The following is a 27,206-nucleotide window of genomic DNA, read 5'->3' as shown; positions in this document are numbered from 1 at the left end:
GTAATAAAGAATCAGAAGAAAAGAAAATAAACATTAGGACTGTCAATTAATGAACATTTCTAGAACATGTAGAACTCAAAGATTATTTTGTTTATCAGTTAAGAAAGGATGCTGGTCCTCTGGCCATTGTGTTTGGTCATATTGAAAAGAGAAAAAGGCATAGCCATAAATACAGTTAAAGGTTGGGTAGGTGATTCGCTTTTTTGGCCATTTTTGCAAAATTACTTGAAATCCTTATCATAACCCGCTTACAGCCACTGAGTTAGAAGTACTGACATGAAAATTAAACAAGTCAATCATCTGTGGAACGGGCAGAAAAACTCCAGCCAATCATTTCCATTGCCACCGAGTTGCATTGGACAGTAAGTACGTCAATCAAACGGTCGTACTGCACTCCCCCTCCCCCGCGCGCGACCCCTTCGTGCAGTACTCGTGACCCAGAGCTCGTGACCCAGAGCAAGCTCCTGTTTGTTGTTATCCTGCGGTAGCTACTGGAACTAGTTAATCCACATTTGGACCTAGCAGAAGAAGAAAATTTCCATGGCAGACAAGACGCCACCATCCCCACCACCACCACCACCACCAGCAAAGAGAAGGAAAACCATTTTTCAGAGAGTAATTGATAATAAAAACGCTGAAAGAGAAAAACTGAAATCAAGAATAATCCTAGGCGCTGCTTTCGAACGTTGGCGGCAACTGAAGGACGAGAAGGGTCTAAAAACCGATCCTTGTGTGGCGGTTGACCTAGTTTCAAAGTTTATACCGTTTATACTCGGTAATACCGGTGTGGAGACGAGTGTATTACTCGGTGTGAAAATGTCCACACCGCGGCAACCCTAGTGAAAACCAGGACTTCCAATACAATTATATGAAACAAACATACATTTTCTAAAAATAGTAATGATTTATGTGACCGTTTAATGTTTATAACATCTGGTGCAACCATAGCAGCGAGGACGTATTCTCAGCAGGGGGTGCTGGGAAAAAAAAACCTCAGCCTGCACTAGACTCGCAACTCGTTACATTGATAAAAAAAGATGTATAGCAGCGCAGCTCAATTACACCAGTGCATGCGCGCAGTTGAAAATCGATCGTTCACATCCAGCTGCTCCCAGAACAAGTTTAGCGCACCACCGCTACCCTCACACTTTTTCATATATCCTTTTTTCAGCACTAGGTCATATGAGCATTAAATAAATGCTGCGTCTCAAAATGCCTTGGACAGCAGCGAGGATGACTCGCTTTGCCACGGGCCGAAACAGTTCGGAGCGACCACAGCCAGAGCGAACACAGTGGGGCAGAGGAGTGTCAGGAATAGTCTTTGGTGTACACATCAGTACGGCCTATTTGCACTACTGTTTAGTGGCAATGCAGTGTTTTATTCGATGCCTTTTTATTTTCGTATATTATTTCAATGAATACAATTTATTTATTCATAAAAACCGGATCTGGTCTTCAAATCTTTTTTCCAAATATAGGTCGTCTTACAATGGGGTTTGTGTTTATATTCGGACCAATACGGTACAGCGGGCGCTCACATGACGTTAAGCATTTCCTGGTGTATAATGTGACGCTTCAGAACCTAAAATCCCGTTTCTCCCCGTTGACACGACAACACATAACCGGCGTTTTCAGAAGTCTCCACTTTGGCCAGAGTTTTTAGAAATGATCGTTTTCTGTGATAAGACAGGGCCTCGGACAGGGGGTGTTGCAGCACCCCCAGCACCCCTACTTCCCGCGGTACTGGGTGCAACTTACAGCTGAATGTAGTGCCATGTTGTTAAACGAAAACCTACGCTAGCCTGGCTCGCTCTCGCGCATCTCTGTTCGCGCTCGTGCATGATTGCGCGTCCAGGTACTTGGAATGGGTGGAGTCAGAGGGTGTGTTCGAAACCGCCTACTTGCTTACTGCTTACTACCTACTAAATATTTGGCTTACTTCTCGAATCCTTAAATAATGATTGAGTAATCCATTTGAGTAATCGACGTTCAGAAGACCGTCTTTACTTAACCACCTCAGATGACGTGAATCAAATGACGTGTCAATAACCTACCGGCCGGGCGCCGTTAATAAATATTAGAAATATAATAAACGTCACATTTAACATCACAGTACACCTTCAACCTAAGGATTTGCGGTGAAATGTTAAAACAATTATTAAACAATTATTAAAAGCACTGCTGCTGCGGCTCCCCGTTTAGCGCCATTGCTTCCACTGTTCTTTTGAATAGACGCAGTGCATTCTGGGGCGGTTGAGTACGTCTAGTAAGCTAGCGATGCTTACTCAAAATCTTTCCGGAAGTAGAAGACATTCGGATACTACTCGCTTACCTAAACTCGCTTACTAAGTTCTCGCTTACTCAATTTGACGTCATAGTTAGTAGGAGTAGTAAGCAAGTACGCGGTTTCGAACACACCCAGAGTCAGCGTTGAAGGAGAGGGGGTAGGACCATTTGAGTTGTGTATTTTCAAAATCTGCTGGCGTTTCGCAAATCACCTACCCAACCTTTAAAGGTTGGGTAGGTGATTTGCGAAACGCCAGCAGATTTTGAAAATACACAACTCAAATGGTCCTACCCCCTCTCCTTCAACGCTGACTCTGACTCCACCCATTCCAAGTACCTGGACGCGCAATCATGCACGAGCGCGAACAGAGATGCGCGAGAGCGAGCCAGGCTAGCGTAGGTTTTCGTTTAACAACATGGCACTACATTCAGCTGTAAGTTGCACCCAGTACCGCGGGAAGTAGGAGTGCTGGGGGTGCTGCAACACCCCCTGTCCGAGGCCCTGTCTTATCACAGAAAACGATCATTTCTAAAAACTCCGGCCAAAGTGGAGATTTCTGAAAACGCCGGTTATGTGTTGTCGTGTCAACGGGGAGATACGGGATTTTAGGTTCTGAAGCGTCACATTATGCACCAGGAAATGCTTAACGTCATGTGAGCGCCCGCTGTACCGTATTGGTCCGAATATAAACACAAACCCTATTGTAAGACGACCTATATTTGGAAAAAAGATTTGAAGACCAGATCCGTTTTTTATGAATAAATAAATTGTATTCATTGAAATAATATACGAAAATAAAAAGGCATCGAATAAAACACTGCATTGCCACTAAACAGTAGTGCAAATAGGCCGTACTGATGTGTACACCAAAGACTATTCCTGACACTCCTCTGCCCCGCTGTGTTCGCTCTGGCTGTGGTCGCTCCGAACTGTTTCGGCCCGTGGCAAAGCGAGTCATCCTCGCTGCTGTCCAAGGCATTTTGAGACGCAGCATTTATTTAATGCTCATATGACCTAGTGCTGAAAAAAGGTTATATGAAAAAGTGTGAGGGTAGCGGTGGTGCGCTAAACTTGTTCTGTGAGCAGCTGGATGTGAACGATCGATTTTCAACTGTCCGCGCATGCACTGGTGTAATTGAGCTGCGCTGCTATACATCTTTTTTTATCAATGTAACGAGTTGCGAGTCTAGTGCAGGCTGAGTTTTTTTTTTCCCAGCACCCCCTGCTGAGAATACGTTCTCGCTGCAATGGTTGGACCAGATGTTATAAACATTAAACGGTCACATAAATCATTACTATTTTTAGAAAATTTATGTTTGTTTCATATAATTGTATTGGAAGTCCTGGTTTTCACTAGGGTTGCCGCGGTGTGGACATTTTCACACCGAGTAATACACTCGTCTCCACACCGGTATTACCGAGTATAAACGGTATAAACTTTGAAACTAGGTCAACCGCCACACAAGCATCGGTTTTTAGACCCTTCTCGTCCTTCAGTTGCCGCCAACGTTCGAAAGCAGCGCCTAGGATTATTCTTGATTTCAGTTTTTCTCTTTCAGCGTTTTTATTATCAATTACTCTCTGAAAAAGAGTTTTCCTTCTCTTTGCTGGTGGTGGTGGTGGTGGTGGGGATGGTGGCGTCTTGTCTGCCATGGAAATTGTCTTCTACTGCTAGGTCCAAATGTGGATTAACTAGTTCCAGTAGCTACCGCAGGATAACAACAAACAGGAGCTTGCTCTGGGTCACGAGCTCTGGGTCACGAGTACTGCACGAAGGGGTCGCGCGCGGGGCGCGGGGGAGGGGGAGTGCAGTACGACCGTTTGATTGACGTACTTACTGTCCAATGCAACTCGGTGGCAATGGAAATGATTGGCTGGAGTTTTTCGAGCCCTGCCCGTTCCACAGATGATTGACTTGTTTAATTTTCATGTCAGTACTTCTAACTCAGTGGCTGTAAGCGGGTTATGATAAGGATTTCAAGTAATTTTGCAAAAATGGCCAAAAAAGCAAATCACCTATACAACCTTTAATAGGACGGGAGGGGACAGGCTGTTAGCTCCGGTTAGCCATTTAGCATCGAGCTAGCGGAGCTTCTGTCATTCAAATAACTTGGACATGTTGTTTAAAAACTATAACATCGAATTTATTAAAATATCCGGATTTAATCGGGCTCTCTCCCATAAGTAAAGTTAATAGGACGGGAAGAGACAGGCTCTGTTAGCCCCGGTTAGCGCGATGCTAAAGAGCAGCTCTACAGGAGCATGCCACCTCAACAGGTGCAAGTTAGCCTCCGGTTTGATATTCGGTTTACCACCCAATCGGATTCATCAACATAAGTGCAATACATTACGGGCTTAGTATGTTGAGGACGGTTTAGGACACCGTATCGCGAAAAATCACAAACACATGTTGGCGCCATCAATGTCTGTGCAACAACGTCATTTACGTTCTGGCTGCTACCTGTTTTAGGGACCGTCAACAAATTACACTCACCGATAGGTGGCAGAGACGTTACCATGGAATTGTTTCAGGAAATTAATCACACAAATATATTGCAATATAGTTAATCATAATGCAGTTAATAGTTTAATATTCGAAAAAAAATCGACTAAACTATATTTGAAATTATTAATTGCATTCCGTTTAACAATAATGCAATATATTAGCAAAGTTACCTGCAGTAAGTAGCAGACCACCATTGGCAACTACTACTACAATCAGGTGACAAAATGTATTTTTTAGTGATTTTTATATTATTTTATATGATTTATTTCCAGAAACAATTCCATGGTAACGTCTCTGCCACCAGTCGGTATGTGTAACTTGTTGACGGTCCCTAAAACAGGTAGCAGCCAGAACGTAAATGACGTTGTTGCACAGACATCGATGGCGACAACATGTGTTTGTGATTTTCGCGATGCACCGTCCTCAACATACTAAGCCCGTAATGTATTGCACTTATGTTGATGAATCCGATTGGTTGGTAAACCGAATATCTGGCGAATATCAAACCGGAGGCTAACTTGCACCTGTTGAGGTGGCATGCTCCGGTAGAGCTGCTCTTTAGCATCGCGCTAACTGGGGCTAACAGAGTCTCTTCCCGTCCTATTAACTGTACTTATGGGAGAGAGCCCGATTAAATCCGGATATTTTAATAAATTTGGTGTTATAGGTTTTAAACAACATGTCCGAGTTATTTGAATGACAGAAGCTCCGCTAGCTCGATGCTAAAGTGCTAACCGGAGCTAACAGCCTGTCCCCTCCCGTCCTATTAACTGTATTTATGGCTATGCCTTTTTCTCTTTTCAATATGACCAAACACAATGGCCAGAGGACCAGCATCCTTTTTTAACTAATAAACAAAATAATCTTTGAGTTCTACATGTTCTAGAAATGTTCATTAATTGACAGTCCTAATGTTTATTTTCTTGTCTTCTGATTCTTTATTGCAGTATGGAAGGGGAGATTTGGAGGTACCTGGTCAGGTCTTGGTCAGCCTTCAAATCCCAGATGTGGAGACTGCAGGGATACCTCACAGAGAAGACACTAAAGAGTCAACTCTCATTCATCGAGTGGACTCATTGGTTTGCGAATTATCACAAAGATGCTCCCATAGGCAGATTGCTGCATGGCATGCACCGCTTATTCAAATTGAAGAGGTTGAACCAGTCTTCCTTGTGGTCACTTGCCATAACAATGTCATGTGTTTTATGAAAACACCATCAGTAACATTTAAATTGAGTTAATGGAAAAGGGAATAACCAGTTACAACTTGTATGGTAAGAGCCTGGTAATACCATGGAAACAAACGAGGCTTCCTTTTACAGTACAGTTTCAGCTAACTTACTGGGTAAATTGTCGTGTTTTACTTGGTAACGTCGCAGAACGTACATGGTACAAATTTGTGTTGACTGCATGGAAAAGGGAATAATGTATTACAACTTATATGGCAAGAGCCTGGTAATACCATGGAAACAAACGAGGCTTCCTTTTGCAGTACAGTTTCAGCTTACTTACTGGGTAAATTGTCGTGTTTTACTTGGTAACGTCGCAGAACGTACATGGTACAAGTCTGTGTTGACTGCATGTAAAAGGGAATAATGTATTACAAATTATATGGTAAGAACCTGGTAATACCAAGGAAATAAACGAGGCTTCCTTTTACAGTACAGTTTCAGCTTAATTACTGCGTAAATTGTCGTGTTTTACTTGGTAACGTCGCAGAACGTACATGGTACAAGTTTGTGTTGACTGCATAGAAAAGGGAATAATGTATTACAAATTATATGGTAAGAACCTGGTAATACCATGGAAACAAACGAGGCTTCCTTTTACAGTACAGTTTCAGCTTAATTACTGGGTAAATTGACGTGTTTTACTTGGTAACGTCGTAGAACGTAAATGGTACAAGTTTGTTGACTGCATGGAAAAGGGAATAATGTATTACAAATTATATGGTAAGAACCTGGTAATACCATGGAAACAAACGAGGCTTCCTTTTACAGTACAGTTCCAGCTTAATTACTGGGTAAATTGACGTGTTTTACTTGGTAACGTCGCAGAACGTACATGTTACAAGTTTGTGTTGACTGCATGGAAAAGAGAATAATGTGTTACAAATTATATGGTAAGAACCTGGTATTACCATGGAAACAAACGAGGCTTCCTTTTACAGTACAGTTTCAGCTTAATTACTGGGTAATTTGTCGTGTTTTACTTGGTAACGTCGCAGAACGTACATGGTACAAGTTTGTTGATTGCATGGAAAAGTACAGTTTCAGCTTAATTACTGGGTAAATTGTCGTGTTTTACTTGGTAACGTCACAGAACGTACATGGTACAAGTTTGTGTTGACTGCATGGAAAAGGGAATAATGTCTTACAAATTATATGGTAAGAACCTGGTAATACCATGGAAACAAACGAGGCTTCCTTTTACAGTACAGTTTCAGCTTAATTACTGGGTAAATTGTCGTGTTTTACTTGGTAACGTCGCAGAACGTACATGGTAAAGGTTTGTGTTGACTAGATGGAAAAGGGAATAATGTATTACAAATTATATGGTAAGAACATGGTAATACCATGGAAACAAACGAGGCTTCCTTTTACAGTACAGTTTCAGCTTAATTACTGGGTAAATTGTCGTTTTTTACTTGGTAACGTCGCAGAACGTACATGGTACAAGTTTGTGTTGACTGCATGGATAATGGAATGTATCTGTTATAAATTATATGGTAAGAACCTGGTAATACCATGGAAACAAACGGCTTCGTACCCAGTATTTAAGAAGATGTACCATGACACTAGAGGAAAACAGATTCCTGCAGAGGTTGTTACCAGGTAAGTAATTCCATAGTGGTAAATCGAATAAACCCTTTCTAGATTACTATGTACTATGTAATCTAGAAAGGTACTATGCTAATTTCTTGATTGTACATCATTAAATTTGGGCTGTTGCCAACATAAACCTTGGATAATGGGTGTTTCTAAGAATTGGTTGCCTAATTTCGTAGGAAGTACACAATATCGGAGTTATTACCAACCTAAAACAGTTACAACTACACCCTACTTAGTTGAGTTGATGGGTAATAGTGAAGGTTTTACTTGGTACATCAGCTGTAATTCCTCTGTATTTACCCTCTTATTACCAGTGGTAATTACACAGTAATACACTATAATTTACCGGATAATTCCTCTGTATTTACCTTCTTATTGCCAGTGGTAATTACCCAGTAATACACTATGATTTACCATGTATTTACCGGGTAACTACCTCTGTATTTACCTTCTTATTACCAGTGGTAATTACCCAGTAATACACTATAATTTACCATGTATGTACCGGGTAAATACCTAGTAATTAGGGGACTGTAAAAGGAAGGGTTACCACTTTAAATGTTTGTTTCTGGTGATAGGCTGGATACAAACACTAAGTTGTGTGTTTACACATCCCCTGCATCCTGGCGACCGTTGGGTGTCGGTGGTGCAGTGTATTCAGTGGGCTCCTCACCCAGCCTTACCATGTACCAGACCCACAAGCTGATATCCTTGAACACACATGAGCTCAGTAACCTGATATCCGGCTCGCTGACTTTGTGCAAACACATATGAAATACACACATACACATACACATACACGGACGGACGGACGGACACACACACACACACACACACACACACAGTGGGCTGTTGTGGGTTGCCTAATGTAGGGACAATTCATAGATTTGATCATATCTGAAGTAATTGAAGTCTCCCCTTTACGTAAAGCAGTTGTTTCATATCTTTATCAGTAATCTAAATTGTCAGCATTAGATACGTTTCATCTTTATAGAATACGGTTTCTCATATAAGACCATAGAAGCTATGCCCTTACCTTGCACGGTAGTTGGATACAAATCTACGTTATTCTGTGTTACAATTCTGTCTTGTCAGGTTAGCAATCCCCAGTGTGATGCTTTAATACCCCCTCTATTGGTGAAAGTAGCACATTGCACCGTTAATGCAGCACTGAACTGTAAAAAGAAACCTCCCACAATGGGGAAAAACAACCACATTCCTTTGCTAACAAACTTTATACATGGGGAAAGGGTCTCACAAATATCAATGAACCAACTTCATTATTAATGTAATCAAACGATAATAAATGACTCACGTTTAAAATGCCCAAATTAGAGAGTAATAAACAGAGTGGGACATGTTCATGGCAGACAAACTGATGCTAAAATCCACTTGTTTAATCAAATGATTCTCTGTAAGATTGCTGACCAACTAGCTCCCCATCTTAATTCTATATTATGAATGCTAGGCTTAATATGCACTGACTAACCATCAAACACATACAACCAATTATGTACCATGTTACTACACATGACCCTATGCATGAAGTCATACATTTCTGATATAAAGCCAAATATGGAAAATCTATTATTTTATGATAAAAGTATTATTCAATTATTACCTTAAAGATCTGAAAATGAAGCAACATTCCTGCTTGTGGGGCATGCAGTGATCCGGGCCAAACAGGTGATAAGGGAGTGACTATACACACAAGGAATGGGGGAATGGTATGTGTACAGTGCATCAAGTCCGGACCTCTGCTGCCAGAACCAACAGAATCCACGTGGAGGAAATGAGCTCACTCGTCAAAAAAAATAACATTTTAGTTTTTTTGTTCTCTTCCAATATTTAGATTTCATGCAGGACATGAAAGCAGTCCAGCTTCCCTCTCTGTCCCTGGCCTATCAAGATAATGTTGTGGTTTGGCTTTCCCACTCATTCCCTCCTCCGAGGGAATAAGTGGGCTCCGCTCCTGCCCTTAATGATTTGGACCATGCAACATTTTCTCAGTCCAATCCGGTTGATCTCAGAGCAACAGGAAGAGGAAGGACCCCTATGACTAAGAACAAAGTGATGCCTATCACCCTCAGTCGCGCACATTCCATCTTCTCATGCAGTTATAGGGACTCGCACCACTGTTGACCACAGAGGATGTACAGAATATACTAACATGTACAGGTTACTTCACGTCATCCAATGAACCCCATTGTCTACTGTGTTGAGGATGGTAGTGATTTTCTGGCCTGATTGTTTAGACAAGGTGGTCTCATGCCACCATCTGTGCAAATGACCTCTGCACCATAACAATAACGAACATCATCACACAGCTTGAACTGAGAGCTGCCGAGCAACACGTCACGCTCTGTCCTCCTGAGGATCTATTGAATGTGGCTGAGGTCCACAAGACACCGGCTCTGGTTCCTCTCACCAGCAACCTGGCCGGTTCCTGCCATTACCATATGACTGGAAAGGCTTAATAAGGGCCAGGGGGCCCTATTGATCTGCTGCCTGAACTGCTCTTGAACCAACTGAAACAAAGCCTGCATGCCATTAAGTTCTTGCTATACTTTTAAGCAGAAGTGTATGTTTAATAAATAGTCAGGATTCTCACATTGTTCAGATGGCCTGTTCCGGTCAAACCTTCAGCTCAACCCATCCTCCCTGAAACTACCGTACGCATTTTATTGTTTTCATCATTACCTTACAGTCAACAAACCATTGGATTAACTAGGATGAATGATTGTGCTTTTGCCGTCTCGGTCAAGCACTGAAGGACGCTCATAGAAGCCCCACCCTCTCCGCCCCTACCAGCAAATGACCAGCAAGTAGGGTATCGGTCCTATCCCACTTACATCAGAGAGGCTCCAGTACTGCAGTTCAACGGCCTCCAATCTGTGAGGAGTGGGCTATGAGGACTAGGGGACATGATATCTAACGCCTGGGGCGAATATGGAGATGGTGCAGATTCAAAGGGCTGCCACGTCACAGGCTGCCCTTAAACCGTGTGTTTTCTTTGTTGGCAGTGTTAAAGAATCATGGAATTCAAGCTTTTGTCAATTAGCGACTGCTGCATGTTGTACTGTTACAGTTTTTGCCAATTGCTTGAAAATTATAGACACATGCTTAGACCAAAGTAACACAACTTGAAGTTTTTGTTACTATACCTTAAACACTTGAACCATACCTTAAACAAAAGCGCTGCTTTGCACTTTAGTTGCAATTGTGCAACACACTTGCTCCTTTGTGCAACACACTTGCTCCTGCACAATCCACACTACTTCATACATAAGACACTTAGCTCAAAAATGAAATCTCAGTGTACAATTGGGAAAAGACATCTATTGAAAATGCAAAACACATTGGGAAATTGAAAATACTTACATACACATCTGAAAACACATACTTACAAAACTGAACACCAATAAGCCAGCTACAAAAAGGCCAAAGGGCAATTGTGCACGTCCCAGAGAAGCGCGGGGGAAATATATCATTGTGTGCCGCCATAAGCCTTCGAGGGTAACTGCACCATCATGCAAAAATAGGTCCCTACAATACCCAACATATCATCACATTTCTAGATGCACGTCATGATGCAGCTGAACAGGACAGATCAGAGCAGCCCAGGTTTGTTGTTGTCTGGGATAATGTTAGGTTCCATCGGGCTGTTTTGGTCCGGAACTGGTTCACAAACCATAAACAATTAAAAGTATTATACTTGACCCCTTACTCGCCATTCCTAAACCCTCGATTTTTTTTCGGCTTGAGGATGGCGTGTATATGACCGCCAACTACATGCCCGCATGCCTCTTCTGCAGGCAATAGAACAGGCCTGCGGAGACATTGAGGTAAGGTCAATCCATGGATGGATTTGGCACACTAGGCAAGGATCCATGAGCCCACCCACACAAAATTGGCATGTATTTTTGTTTTATTTTTGCTTAAACTGAATTTACTGCGCTGTAAAGTACCATACTGCAATGTACAGCATTGAATATTCGATTTTTTTGGGTTGTTGTGAAGACGTGCCTTCTGTGGAAGTGAATAAAAACTGTGAACATGAAAGACTGCAGTGATTTATAAAGTAGATTACGGTGTTGCTGCTGATCTGAAAGTGTATTCATATGACAGAAGTGTGTATCATTTTGTCATCAGAGCGACATTTTGACAAAGGATTGTTAGGTTTCGATAGCAGTGTTTCAATTTGATGTAGATGTGAATGGTATATTTCTCAGGGTTGTGTCTTATTTGCTTGTGTCTTGAGGTTTGACAATATGAGTCTAGTTTTGTAAAACGTGTTGGCAAAAACTGTAAAAGGCCAAAGGACAATTGTGCACGTTCCGGGGCAGGGCAGGGGAAATATATCATTGTGTGCCTCTATAAGCCTTTCATGGTAACTGCACCATCATGTAAAAATAGATCCCTACAATCCCCAACATATCATCACATTTCTAGATGCACTTCATGATGCAGCTGAACAGGACAGATCTGAGCAGCCCAGGTTTGTTGTTGTTTGGAAAAATGTTTGTTTCCATCGGGCTGTTTTGGTCCGGAACTGGTACACCAACCAAAAATTATTTGAAGCCGTATACTCGCCATTTCTAAACCATATAGAATTTTTTTCGGCTTGAAGATGGTGTGTATATGATCGCCAACCACATGCCCGGCTGCCCGCATGCCTCTTCTGCAGGCAATAGAACAGGCCTGCGTAGAAATTGAGGTAAGGTCAATCCATGGATTGATTCGGCACACAAGGCGAGGATCCATTAGCCCACCAACGCTGCAAAATGTGTTCAAGCAATTTGAAAAAAACAAATGTGCATCTGAAAATACACACAAGGTTGAAATTACCTGGCAGGGTGGAAGACCATGCACACATGTTCAAATCAGCTTAATGCGTTTGTATTACACAATGGGTTGAGGTATATGGTTATTAATTGTCAGGTTAAGGTATGAGCTCAGAGATGGTTAAATTGACAGCTTTTTTCAATTGCTTGAACACATTTTGAAAAACTTGGCTCATTGTGTCAAAACTCAACACACAACCAAATAACAACCTAGCAATCCTTTGTCAAAATGTCACTCTGATGACAAAATGATACACACTTGTATCATATGAATACACTTTCAGATCAGCAGCAACACAGTAGTCTACTTTATATAAAACACTGCAGTCTTCCATATTCACTGCCTTTATTCAGTTCCACAGAAGGCACGTTTTCACAACAACCAAAAAACCTAATACTCAATACTGTACATTGGAGTACAGTAATTTACAGTTCAGTAAATTCAGTTTAAGCTAAAATATTAAAAAAAATTACCAAAAATACACAACTGTACTGTACATAAACACAGAAAAACAAGGTAATTTTGCGGGGGTGGCCTTATGGATCCTCGCCTTGTGTGCCAAATCCATCCATGGATTGACCATACCTCAATGTCTCCGCAGGCCTGTTCCATTGCCTGCAGATGAGGCTTGCGGGCATGTGGTTGGCAGTCATATGCACTACATCCTCAAGCCGAAAAAAGAACTTCTATAGGGTGTAGAAATGGCGAGTATACGACTTCAAATAGTTTATGGTTGGTGTACCAGTTCCGGACCAAAACAGCCCGATGGAAACAAACATCCCAAGCAACAACAAACCTGGGCTGCTCAGATCCGTCCTGTTCAGCTGCATCATGAAGAGCATCTAGAAATGTGATGATATGTTGGGGATTGTAGGGACCTATTTTTGTATGATGGTGCAGTTACCCTCGAAGGCTTATGGCGGCACACAATGATATATTTCCCCCATGCTGCCCCGGGGCGTGCACAATTGCCCTTTTTGTAGCTGGCTGATAGGTGTTCAGTTTTGGGAGACAGTGTTTTCAGGTTTGTATATAAGTATTTTCAATTAACCAATGTGTTTAGGATTCTGAATAGATGTGTTTTCCCAATGTTACAATGAGACGTCATTTTTGAATTAAGTGTCTTGTGTATGAAATAGTGTGTAGTGTGCAGGAGCAAGTGTGTTGCAGAAAGGAGCAAGTGTGTTGCACAATTGCAACTAAAGTGCAAAGCAGCACTTTTGTTTAAGGAATGGTTACATGTGTTTAAGGTATAGAAACAAAAACGTCAAGCTGTGTTACTTTGGTCTAAGCATGTGTCTATAGTGTTCAAGCAATTGAAAAAAACTGTAAATACCCAAATCCGGGTTACGTTTCAAACTTAACCTGCGCAAAACCTGCTCCGACCAGGTTTGATTCAGAGCATATGTTTCCATAGTAACTAACATACCGTGTTCATTTTGGAACGGAAAACCTAGGGTTACCGCAAACCCTGGGTTAACTTACCCAGCTATGTGATAAAACCGGCTTTGTGGAATACCCCACAGGTTTGATTCAGAGCATATGTGCCTATAGTAACTAACATACCGTGTTCATTTTGGAACAAAAAACCTAGGGTTACCGCAAACCCTGGGTTAATTTACCCGGTTATGAGATAAAACCGGCTTTGTGGAATACCCCTCTGTTCAGCTGCATCATGAGGTGCATCTAGAAATGTGATGATATGTTGGGTATTGTAGGGACCTATTTTTGCATGATGGTGCAGTTACCCTCGAAGGCTTATGGCGGCACACAATGATATATTTCCGCCTTGCTGCCCCGGGAAGTACGCAATTGCCCTTTGGCCTTTTTGTAGCTGGCCGATAGTTGGTCAGTTTTGCAAGCAAGTGTTTTGAGGTGTGTATTTAAGTATTTTCAATTACCAAATGTGTTTAGTATTTTGAATAGATGTGTTTTCCCAATGCTATACCAAGGTGTCATTTTTGAACTACAGTAAGTGTCTTATGTTGGTGTAGTTGTGTTACTTTGGTCTAAGCATGTGTCTATAGTTTTCAAGCAATTGAAAAAAACTGTAAGCATACACATATATACATGTATATGTGTAAAAGTCTCAGAACAGAAACTCAGATTCAAATTCACTCCAATCCTTCGGGCTGTTGTTTGCGATTGTCCACAGTGGTCTGTACAAAGGGTTTGGGGAGTCGGGCTTGGCTCTCACATTGGCCATACAGTTTCTCGACATCCAGTGCAGAGAACGCATCACAGAGACTTTCCTTTCACACGGCCAGCTGGGCACCACCGCCTCACAGCAACACATTTTTTCCGAAGAGCAGCTTCGGCCGAGCAACAAAGGCGTATTATGGAGACGGCCAAAGGGGATGTTGAACATAAGGGGACTTCTGCAAAGCTAGCAACATTGCACAGCACATCAAAATGGGTTAAAATAGTTTTACATGTAAATGAGTGAACTCATCCTCAAATGTGTGCGTGTGAGAGAGAGTGAGAGTGAGAGTGAGAGTGAGACACACACACACACACACACACACACACACACACACACACACACACACACACACACACACACACACACACACACAAACACACACAGATATACCTGCAAAAATGAGGGAGAGACAGATGGAGGGACTTCAAGAGAGAGGAAGAGAATGAGAGATGAAGTCAGAAGGAGAGAGACTTAAAGAGAGATGAATACGGATAGCCTGCCAATAGGAAGGTAATGAGTGTGTGTGAAGGGCTTGATTTGACCGGGCTGATTCTTAAAGCTTGAGTCTTGGTTGTACCTCATCACATATACATGGCTGATAGGAAGTGAAATTATCTGTGCCTGAAATTATCAAATACATTCGAAGACACCATAGAGAATTGCCTTTCTTGACAACAATAAAAAGGAGTGGAACTCGCACACCATGTAGCCGATGCAACAATACTTTTTATTGCATAAAGTGTAAAGTGCTACCCAAAGTACGTGCAAAACGTTTACAGTCCCATTCAGACCATCCTCAGTGCAAACATACAAAGGCAAAAGACTTCCTTATATAGACTACGCCTAGTTGGTGGCAGACATGTCAATCAAAAGGTCAGGTAGGTTGACGTGTTGACCACACATTTTAAAAAAGGCACCGCACACCTATTTTCACTTTTCTTGACAACATACATGGCCGAGCTGAAGCCTGAAATCAGGCACCACGCCTGAACTCTATCAGGCCTGCATATAAACAGTTGTAAAACCTTGTCCTTTTTCTTTCTGAACTTTGCTGGAATCTACAGAAGAGAGCCTAGTTTTGCATTTATTGTGCATTCAACATCTTTTAATTTACACATACAATAAATAAATTGTTAATAATATTAGTTTTTTATTAATGTCCAACATTATAGAAAAAAACGATTGAAATGTAAGAACTACTGAAATGGAAGTTATCATGAAGAACAGCTTCAGCGATGTTTACTAGTGTCTTTTTTACCATAGCCTCAACTCACTGTTGATCCTTCAGCCCATAGCCACTCTGATACAGCTTATAGAACGCGAGTCATTTCCTTGAGGAACCACCGCCATGCTCTGCTATCTGGGGTCAAGATCACAGTCATGAGTGATGGACTCTCCCAGGTGCCTTCGTCTACACGCCTTATTGTAGAACTAGACTGTACTGCTTGACATGGTGAAATGCATCACATTTTGAGTCGTTGCACTAAAAGTCAATAACATTTTAGAAAAAATTAACAGCATACAGTTTAGAAAGGTAAAATGACATGTTGGGGGATGTTTGGGGAATTGCCGAAAACCTGTTTCCTGTTAGTTTAAAATGGCCCTGGTACCTGGGGCCCAAGTCTTTCACAAACCTTTGCAAAATATAATATAAGTTTTTCTTAAAGGAGCATTTCACCGGTGGAGGCATGAATATGTATTGAAATTGGGTCCTATATGTAGTTGAATAATAAAATAAAATTCAAATTTGGCGCCGTCTTGAACGAGAATAGGCAGAAAGTGATTTTTTGGCGCTTGTGGATTGAAGACAACAACTCCCACCATGCACCACGATGCACAGCTTCGCTGGCCACTCCTGCTGATCTAGATCTCCGCCTATCGGACACCTCGCTGTTCCATCTACCAAGCTGATACCGCAAGACTGCTTGAAAATCATTTCACACAACATTTCTAGTGAAGAGTATTAGTTGGTGAACTCAGTGAATTGTGAATTGTACAGTTTTATCAACAGCCTCTGTTAGCTTAGCTTCAGACGCTGTGGATGTTAGTTTCTGCTGGTGTAGTCCCACCCACTGGCACTGCTCTAATAGGTCTGTAGCATCAGTGGGTCCCACCCCCCTAAAGGGGGGTGGGACTAGTGCTTGTAGTCTTACGAGAATCCTCCCCTCTTACACTTCCTATTTACTTCTACGCAAAAATCGTCATATTGCGTAATCTTAGTTTTTTTCGATTGCTTGAACACTATAGACACATGCTTAGACCAAAGCAACACAACTTGAAGTTTTTGTTTCTATACCGTAAACACATGTAACCATTCCTTAAACAAAAGCGCTGCTTTGCACTTTAGTTGCAATTGTGCAACACACTTGCTCCTTTCTGCAACACACTTGCTCCTGCACACTACACACTATTTCATACATAAGACACTTAATTCAAAAAGGACGTCTCATTGTACCATTGGGAAAACACATCTATTCAAAATCCTAAACACATTGGTTAATTGAGAATACTTACTTACACACCTGAAAACACTTTCTTCCAAAACTGAACACCAGTCAGCCAGCTACAAAAAAGCCTCAGTTAAGCCATTTTGAGAACTTTGCCAGCATGGATGCAGGTAGAGCAAGAGGCAGAGGTAGAGGAGGAAGAGGAGGACAGAGACATAGAGGAGGACGTGGTGGAAGAGGCCGTGCAGGGAACATTATTTCCGATGACATAAAAGCAACTTTGGCGGACCATGTCATAAACCAAGGTCTGAATGTGAGGGAAGCTGGGCAGAGAGTCCACCCTAATCTAAGCCGTTTCACAGTTTCATCCATAATAAGGACATTCCGACTGGAAAACAGGTATGTCTTCAACTCTCTACTCTACTCAGACTGTATCTAGAGTATTTGCAGTACTGTACCATATCACATGTACTGTATTGCAGGGTGGCTAATGCTCCTTTTTGGACGAAAGTAGTAGTTTTGTGATTACCTACATTGAGATGTTTCAGTACTTTCTATGGTATATACAGTAAAGTACAGTATATACAGTACTGTAAAAATGAAGCAAACCAATACAGTAACATTTCCTGGTTGCTTTTTTCTATAGAATGACTAGAAGACCTTCTGGGGTCGGACGCCAACGCCTGTTCACCCAACAGCAGGAACTTGCCATTGTGGACCTGGTCCGAGCAAACAATGCAATCCGTCTCAACGAGCTACTGCAACAAGTATTTAATAACATAGAGCGAGTGAGCATTTCCACTATCAGACGCATCTTGGTAAAGCACCAAATTACCATGAACCAATGGTACAGGGTCCCATTTGAGAGAAACTGTGTCAGGGTCAAAGGACTTCGACGTGAATATGTACAGGTAAGTGTTACAGTCCTTTACATTTACAATACAGTATTGGTGTCATCCAGTTACAGCTGAATATGTGCCATTGTATCAGTACCACATAGATACATTCAGAGAGGTACCAGGTACCTGTTCGATGGGGTGGGGGTTCTGCGTGTGTAGTACTGTAGTTGAGTGTTTTGAGTAATGCCATCTAAAATATGTATTGCATGTATTTTGTTTTGTTACAGCGCATCTTGGAGATGGATGGAGCTGCACAGCCTCATGAATTTATTTACATTGATGAGGCTGGATTCAACCTCAGCAAAACAAGACGACGGGGTCGTAACATAATTGGCCAAAGGGCAATTGTGCAAGTCCCGGGGCAGCGCGGGGGGAATATCTCATTGTGTGCTGCCATATGCCTTCAAGGGCTACTGCACCATCAAACAAAACTAGGTCCCTTCAATACCGAACATACATTTCTGGATGCACTTCCCGATGCAGCTGTACAGGACAGACCAGAGCAGCCCAGGTTTGTTGTTGTCTGGGATAATGTTAGTTTCCATCAGGCTGCTCTGGTCCGCAACTGGTTCACCATCATCAATTTGAAGTCCTATATTTGCCCCCTTACACACCATTTCTAAACCCCATAGAAGAATTATTTTCGGCTTAGAGATGGTGCGTATATGACCGCCAACCTCATGCTCGCATGCCTCTTCTGCAGGCAATGGAACAGGCCTGCGGAGACATCAACATAGGGTCAATCCATGGATGGATTCGGCACACAAGGCAATATTTTCCCCGATGCTTTAGCGGAAGAAAATATTGCTTGTGATGTTGATGAGATCCTATGGCCAGACCCCAACAGACGGCAGGATCCATAAGCCCACCCATGCACAATTGCCATGTTTTTCTGTGTTCACAGTACAGTTTATTTATTTATTTTTGCTCAAACTGTATTTACTGCACTGTAATGTACAGTACTGCAATGTACAGTATTTAGTATTTGTTTTGGCTGTGGTGAAAACGTGCCCTCTGTGGAACTAAATAAAAACAGTGAACATGAAAGACTGCAGTGTTTTATAAAAAGTAGACCAGTGTGTTGCTGCTGATCTGAAAGTGTATTCATATGATGCAAGTGTGTTTCATTTTGAAATCAGAGTGCCATTTTTACAAAGAATTGTTAGGTTTTGATAGCCGAGTTTCAATTTGACATAGCTGTGAATGGTTTATTTCCCAGTGTTGATGTCTTATTTGCTTGTGTGTTGAGTTTTGACACAATGAGCCAAATTTTGCAAAACGTGTTCAAGCAATTGAAAAAAACTGTAAACAGGAAGTGTTGGAGATCGATACGGATCTCTCCAGTCTCTCCAGAAAATAAGGGAATGATGTACGACCATTCAAAAATATGAGTGGGTTTCTAACGATACAAAGCTTAATGGAAATGGGTGAAGTTTCCCTTTAACGTTTTTTTATCTCTCTTCCGTGAGATAAAAAAAGTAGGCATTCGTTACAACTCCGACTTCATGCAGCAGTTCCTCAGCCTGGGCGCGCAGACCCGATACACTGTCCTCTGAGCCTGAAACACAGTGAGTTGTGGGTTTTCTTCCTGCAGTGATCCCTTGCAGTGATTATAAGGGATAAGGCCAAGTCACGCTGTGAGTTAAAACAACTCTGTGTTGTTTCTGTTATACCTCATCATAAATTGGGACGGGGGTTTGAAAAGGGTTGAGGTTTAGAAAGAGCGGGGAGCTTGTGTGTCCTGTATACACTATCGGTCAGGCTTGTCAGCAATATTTCAGTGTTGAATTGGACGCGGCGGGGGCTTGATGTATGGTGTAAGCCCTTTCAAACACCCTAAGAGTACAGCAAATGGCATTAGCATGCCGGGAAACACAAACGTAAGCCTGATGAGCACAAATGATTTCCAGATGTCTGGGGAGCTGCCTTATTTATCTAAATCTTGGAAATTTTAAGTCCTCAAGGTAAATACCACTGGTGGAGCAGCGGCGGTGGAAAAGGCGACTGTACAGTGAGTCAAGGCCCAAACACCCACCGCTCTAAAGGGTCTGTTGAAGTTTCGGTTCCACCACGAAGAGCGCTCAGAACCACCAGGCAGAGTCATGGTTCCTCCTTCCACCCTGCTCCGATACGTCCTTCGTTCTTTCATTCATGAGTATATATGCTGCTTAGTTATTGTGGAGTAGTCATGGCTACTGGGCGAAGCAATAATGGATTCCAGCTGTCAATTTAAGTCCACCACTGGGATTTCAATGGCAGCCATTGTTCGCTGGGATGGGTGAGTCAGAGGAGCGTCGCTGGCCGAGGGCGTGCGGCCTCATTTGGCAGCGAGAGAGGGAGATGTGTGATACACCATAGGGCAGTTACAGTGGTAGCTGTAGGAAACAAACTCAGTCCCTTTGAGTCCGTGGTGTGGTTTAACAAGCAGCACTAACTATCACACCGCATTTACAGAAGGGCAACAGAAGACAGGCTTTCTTTTTCTACTCCTTTCACTCCACATTTGAGGAATTTGTTCAAATGTATTTGTAGGTATTTGTGTAGAGATGAAGAGATTCCATCAAACCACGTTGTTTGTTAACCCTCGGAGAGAGAACGATAGCCCTCGCTCCCTGTAGACCTCCCTCTGAGGAGGAATGAGCGGTGTGCGAGGAAGGTTCCCAGTTGTTCCATCCGTACCGTACTACAGGAGGAGGGGGAGCGAGGGCCTGAGGTTGACCATGGGAATTCTTGAGAAGCGTTCCAGAAGCTCTGTCCAAACCCCAAATCACGCATGGAAACATCTACTGCGTCACATGTTTGGCCATGTTTTGGGCTGTTTTTAAAGTTCTGGCGTTTGCTTATAGCAGCTCTTTGGCGCAACATTGTAAATCCTATTTCCAAGAGTAACATTGGGTGGCTGTTTGTGTAACCTTCTGATGACCCCAAGAGGTGGGGTATCTATGCTTAAAGTCTTTATCAGGTTACCATATTGGTCCGAATATAAGACGGCCTTTTTTCCCCTCGAAATAGGTCTGAAAAAGTTGGGTCGTCTTATATTCGGGGTTTAGTATTCAGAGCGCATTTCTCTTCTTCACCTCTCCCTTTAAATGTCAATACACATTCGCGGCCGCAGGTTGGGCCAGAAATTGGTTCCGGGAAGAAGTAGTCCAGCGTCCTTAACAACCAGACCGTTACCGGTGTTTAAAGACAAGCTGACCATTAGAGACAAGTGGCTCAAAAGTGGGTCAGGTCAATCAACAACAGCGGAGGAGCTATGATGCCAATTTTAAAATAATGGTCGTCAATAAGGCAGAGTCAAGTAACAACTGCCAAGCTGCCAAGAAGGTTGGGGTCACGGAGAGTAACGTAAGAAGATGGCGAGCACCAAAATAACGTCTCAAAGACGTCAACAGTCAGCGCAAATTCTACAGTGGTCCTCAAAGTGGCCGTTTCAGTGAGGTTGACCGGAAAGTTTTTGAATACGTCAGAGAAAACGCGCTTTGGGCGGAGCCGGTGGAAGCGGAGCAGCTGGGGAGCGATGACAGCGAGAGCAAACACAGCGGGGCAGAGGACGTGTGTGAGCGATAGAGAGAGATCGGAGGAGAAGTTTGGTGAATTTTAGTTAAGTTTAGTTAAATATGTGGCCTGTATTTTTCTATGTTATTTAAAAATGTTCCCAATGTTGCTTGATTATTGCTTGATATAAATTTTGAATCATACTGTACATATTTTGCCTTGAAAGTGCCGTGGCCTTTACTGGCATTATTATTATTGTCATTAATATAACAAGTGTTTAATTCACTGTTCTTTGTTCTGCAAATCTGGTCTGCAAATCTTTTTTTCTAAATGTTTGTGTTGAAAAACGGGGGGTCGTCTTATAATCAGGGTCGTCTTATATTCGGACCAATACGGTACTTAAGATTCTAGGTTCAATTTTGATTGGTTAAGGAGATTGATTGTATCTTAATACACCGTTAGATTAATGAGACCTCCAACCCACACACCAAACACGTGATCACGAAGGGTCAGAATAACAGTTATGTATTTATTTATTTGAAGTAATTCAAATAAACCAAAAATGTATCCCGCATGGGACTAGTCTTGGGCCCAAGAACCATAAGAAAAACTTGAAGGCAAACCTGAGGACTCAGACTAAAAATTTATCAAAATAAAATGATCCTCAATTTCGTTCCTACCACTGCCTGGATGTTGAGCACAATGTCCATGCAACAGATGTCCGATGAGAGATGATGGCATCCAGTGACAGCGATGGTGGTGGAAGCAGTTGAATCAGTCCAGTGGAAACAGTTGTCCCTCAGAAAACTGTCCATTGCATTAAACTTAAATAATAATCTTAAAAGTGCACACAGAATGAACTCTGCAATAGCTGCAAACAGCATATGAAATAACTTTAGCCTTTTAGCTGTTTTTAAACATGAACCTCATTGAATGCATTTATCAACTCTTTAACTTATTTCTCCAAACATGTCAATCAGTTTAACCATGTTCTAACATACTGCACATATGCCTGTAGCTAACACACTACCATGGCCACTGCCTGCATGTTCAAATTAGCCTAGCTTCAAGGCACAAAACGAAGCTGCATGTGAAAATTAGCCTAGCTTCAAGGCAGCAATACAGCTGTGTCTCAATCAGGGGACGCATCCTTCGAAGGACACGGTCTATGAAGGTGTGGCCTTCGTAGACCGTGGAAGCCGGACCGAAGGCCGAACGAACGTTTTTAAATGAGACGGTCTGCCCTACGGAGCATTTCAAGTTTGCGTAACAAGCCGTTAAAACCCTTTACCTTGCGTGATGACGCGCCGCTCCTGTCACCTAGCAACCCTGACAGCTGCGGTTCAAACCGGACGTCGGAGGAGAAATATGGAGCCGTTTTTTATAACCCATGTCCACTTTCACTTAGATGTCCACTTCTTACTTTATTCTTACTTTGATTTTATTGTGTTTTATTTATAATTTTCTATTTTTTATAATCTTATCTTCTATGCTTGTAATTTATATTTGTACGGAGCACCTGGAACGAAACAATTTCCCCCCGGGGATCAATAAAGTTTTCTGATTCTAATTCTGATTCGGTTATATGATAATTATATCAATTATAACATTAATTAGTTTAACGTTATATGGTTCGTGTTAATGAAATTGATATTTGACAATATAGTTACAAATTTAAAATAGTCCCAACTTTATTTTAATATAAAAAAATGTTTTACATAGTTTTGTCATTAAATATGTAATTTGCTGCAAATGCCGCTTCCGCTCTCGCTGACGCCATTTCTGAAAAAATACAACTCTCAATGAATCGTTGGGCCGTGAAGGATCCATCCGGTGGATCCTTCGAATCCGGGAAAAGAAGGCTGCATTTGTCGGCCGCATTTGAAGAATTTGAAGGAGCCTTCGAAATGGGACAGCCTTGACGCGTCGCAGTGACGCAATCGCCCTTCGAATGTACCCTTCGAAGGAATGCGTCCCTATAAACTAGATGCCTCGTCCGCGGTGCTGACCAATTGAGTCGAACGTCACCACTGGCGGCCACCTTACCACAGTAAGCTGTTCACCAATGTGTTAGTAGTGATTCATGTACTTTTTAAATAACCATAACTTGCTCAATTTTCAACCGATTTTCAAACGGTTTGGTTTGTTATAAACGTCAGAGATGTAGGTATGACAGTACATACTTATGAATAATTGTCAGGTTCTAAGAAAAGTAGAATGTTCTAAAATAGGTACAATATATCCCTTTACAAATATACATCAAGAAAGGCTGCATTTTGAAATCCCCACCCTGTTGTATATATGTAATTATAACCATGTGTTTTCATATGAAATGAACATTAAACAGAACAGATAGGTGCAAAAAATACACACGCACAAGGTATTCATGTTATTTATGTTAAATCAATATATGGGCTGCTAAAACTCAGCAATCTATTGTTTTGGTAACTTCACTCAAATCTATCTACAGTCAAGTATGCATTTAGACAAATACGATAATATATGAATATATTATGTGCAACCTTTGTGGCTGTTCAAGACACACTGAAGGCATGATGCCACCATAGGTTTGAAACCTTAAAAAAGTGAGAAATTCACCCAGATATATTAATTATTGTCAACATTTTCAATCAGTATTTAAGATTAACCACACTAAAAACAACATATTCTAAAAAGCCTTGTGTCAACAACAATCTAGCAATACTATTATGTAGGGATGGGCATAATTAATCGATGCTCGATAATCGATCGTTAAAAAATGCGTCGATCAATTTATATTGTTATCGATCAAAAGGACGTTGTGTTGCATACTGTGAGTCTTAATTGAATATCACTATGTGGGAGAAATACCACCCTGCCGACTGGTGGAAAGTGAATGGAAGAAGGTTCCTGTCAAAGTTAGCGCGACAATACCTCTGCATCCCCGCAACTTCAGTCCCGTCAGAGCGGGTGTTTTCTGCTGCTGGACTGACAGTTACAAGGCTGCGTTCGCGTCTGACCCGCGAGCATGTTAACATGCTTATATTCCTAAACAAAAATATGTAGGCTGGAGTTATGCTATGGACAGCAGGGAAAGTCACCACCGTACGTGAGTCGCTCTTTTTTTTCTTAATGTGTTGTCTCTCGCTCCGCTTTTCTTTCGGCTTGGTGCCTCTTGGAGTCGTTACATTTTGCCAAAACTGTGATATTTTAGCAACAAGTTCAGCCTTATATATGTTCAATAAGGTATTGCTTTTAAGATAGACTAGTTCATGCAATTGTTTGTAAATGGGTGGCTCATCTTTTTGTTGCGAGCCTTTTCCGTGCGCCGGCTGCAGCCTATAATGTCGGCCTTTTTTCCCCCGTTTTTTCAAAACAGTTATACCGTTTAATGCCCACTTTTAGCCTACTGCCTTTGTTTGATTATTGTTGTCCGATAAGTTGGCTACTTATTGTAATTGGAATAGACTACAGATTTAGTCTTGTTGAATCGTTTTCAAACCTTTAAGAGCGCCTGTAGGCGCATTGTTCGGACTTTACGAGCGCCGCATAGGCCTATAACCTATAATGCCAGTATTTATTATTTTAAAACTGTTAAACAGTTGTAGGTCTTCAAGTTAACTGTATTGTTCTAATGTTGGCCCATACATTATTGTTGGAATAAAGATTTCATTGATAAAAACATGCTGCATTTTCTACCAACGGGAATTTCAATATAGCCTAGAAAAAAGTTAATGATTAATCGATAATTGATCGATAACTCTAGCGATGCTCGATCAAGGAAATTTCTTCAAATGCCCATCCCTACTATTATGTCATACTAGCCCCGCTGTTCCTGTGTAACAGGACCTGTATTGTATATAATTCCACTAAGTAACTACCAATTATCCTAAAAATAAAAGTCATAATATTGTAATATCCTACAGGTGAAAGGTGATCCCACGGGTTCTCGTTTCGAGAGTTCGCAGATTAACGCATCGTAATCTGCGAGTCAGCAATTTCCTGTAGAATTCATTATGTAAGACAAACAAACCCGATTGGAAATCATGTGCAACTTCAGTTTAATCATGTTCAAATTAAATTATAATGAAAATAGCAATTCTGCCTCTCCCATCGATGTAAAATTACTGGGTAGCTAGTAGCCTACCCGTGATACACAACCAAGCTGCACGATTAAGTCGTTTTTCGAAGGGAAAAGCTGCAATTTGAACATGTTCAAGCATCCAGAATTATAACCACGTTAATAACGTTTGTAAGTGCCAAACCGTTTGTAAATCCATCCAGATTTCAGCGAGATAAGAGCATTAGCGTTTTTGCAGATCACTGCCTTACGTCCGCTACAACAAATTCCACCAGAAAGCTTTAATGTGGTAAGATGGCGGCCTATGGTGACGTTCTAGACGCCGCCGTAGGGCATCTAGTTATACATATATCTATGTTTGGAACAGTACTTGGGCTACGACTGATGACATTTCACAAGAACGCAAGCACACAAGTACAGAAAATAACGTAAATTGAGAAACGGCCCGATGCTAAATGGCGTATTCAGTTCATGTCACATATACATTATATCCTAGCAGGTTTCTTATCATTTAGGTATCTTATATATTCTATATCATTATATATTCTATATTCTATATAATTTTCTTCATCAATAAACTATCGCAGTTGCGTGTGTGTCTCGTATCTTTCTCTGTGCTGCCGTTGTGGGTGTCGGATTGACTTGGCTGCCAGATCGACATGGGGTCCTAGATGCGCAATAATGACGCACTTCCTGTAAACGCTGTCTTTTCATTGTCATTCATTCCCATGTTATCCCCAAGTATTAACGATCTCCTTTCGTTTTCTAATCTATGAAAAATAATCGAATGTACAAATTAATGTTGCCGATACTTGGGTTTTAAAGAAGAATCGGTTAACTCCATTCACTGAACGGGGCGATCCACTTTATTTCCAGCGCTCCCAACAGAGTCAAAACAGCGACCCACACGCAGACACTTCCGTTCTCCGCCTTCAGAATAAGAGTCCCTAACAGGAACTGGGTTACATAATGCATTCATCAGTGCTTTTAGACGTGTTTCCAATGGCTTGGTTTGTGTGAAAGAACGGGCTGCGTTCAGTGAAATCAAAACCAAAACGGATTGAACCTTCTTTTTAAGTCCATGATTGAGCCCCGTTTATAAACAACCCTTCCGGGTTTTGTCCGTTGGCTTGTATCGATACGTCATCTGTAAGCGCAGGATCCCGAGTTGATCTGGCAGCCGAGTCAATGCGGTACCCACACTGTGTCATCGGCTGTCTGCCGTACATGAGCCCGCGATGCATTTAGCGGGCATCGTAAACTACAGTACTTCTGAATTCCTGTATCTTTGGAACTACAGAGAATAACCTGGGTTACATTTGCATTTTCTCTCTGTATTTGTTATGATGTCATCTAAATAAAGTTCCATAAAAAAAACACATCCTGCTTGAGTTGAAAATAATAAACAGTCTGTGCAAATGACTGAGCGGCATAACACAATGTGATACTTTATGCAGCCCCTTGTCTATATGCAAGGCTTCAAGGTTCTCAGCATTTCTAAAATATGCAGTTCATTTTCCAAGCTCTCTTTCATAAAGCTGTTCCCAGCAGTGGTATTGAACCTGGAACCGCCGTAACATAAGTTCAAATAAAGGACTGCTCGGTCTTCTTGCTGCAGCCATTCGCTTGT

General features: G+C 41.7%; 1 protein-coding gene across 3 annotated transcripts in view; it reads right to left on the bottom strand.

Moving 5' to 3' along the window:
- Positions 1 to 8,747, bottom strand: part of mlphb (melanophilin b) — a 54,874-nt gene extending 46,127 nt beyond the window's left edge. For 2 of the 3 annotated variants that reach the window (XM_030338719.1, XM_030338720.1), the window contains exon 1: positions 8,661 to 8,747. The gene's annotated coding sequence lies outside the window, so the exon portion shown is untranslated. The remainder of the gene's footprint in view (positions 1 to 8,660) is intronic. The other variant, XM_030338721.1, reaches the window with a different exon arrangement.
- Positions 8,748 to 27,206: the final 18,459 nt, after the last annotated feature.

Source organism: Gadus morhua, chromosome 17, assembly GCF_902167405.1.
Source record: "Gadus morhua chromosome 17, gadMor3.0, whole genome shotgun sequence".
In the NCBI taxonomy this organism is placed as follows: Eukaryota; Metazoa; Chordata; class Actinopteri; order Gadiformes; family Gadidae; genus Gadus; species Gadus morhua.
This window is presented reverse-complemented; position numbering and strand designations above follow the sequence as displayed.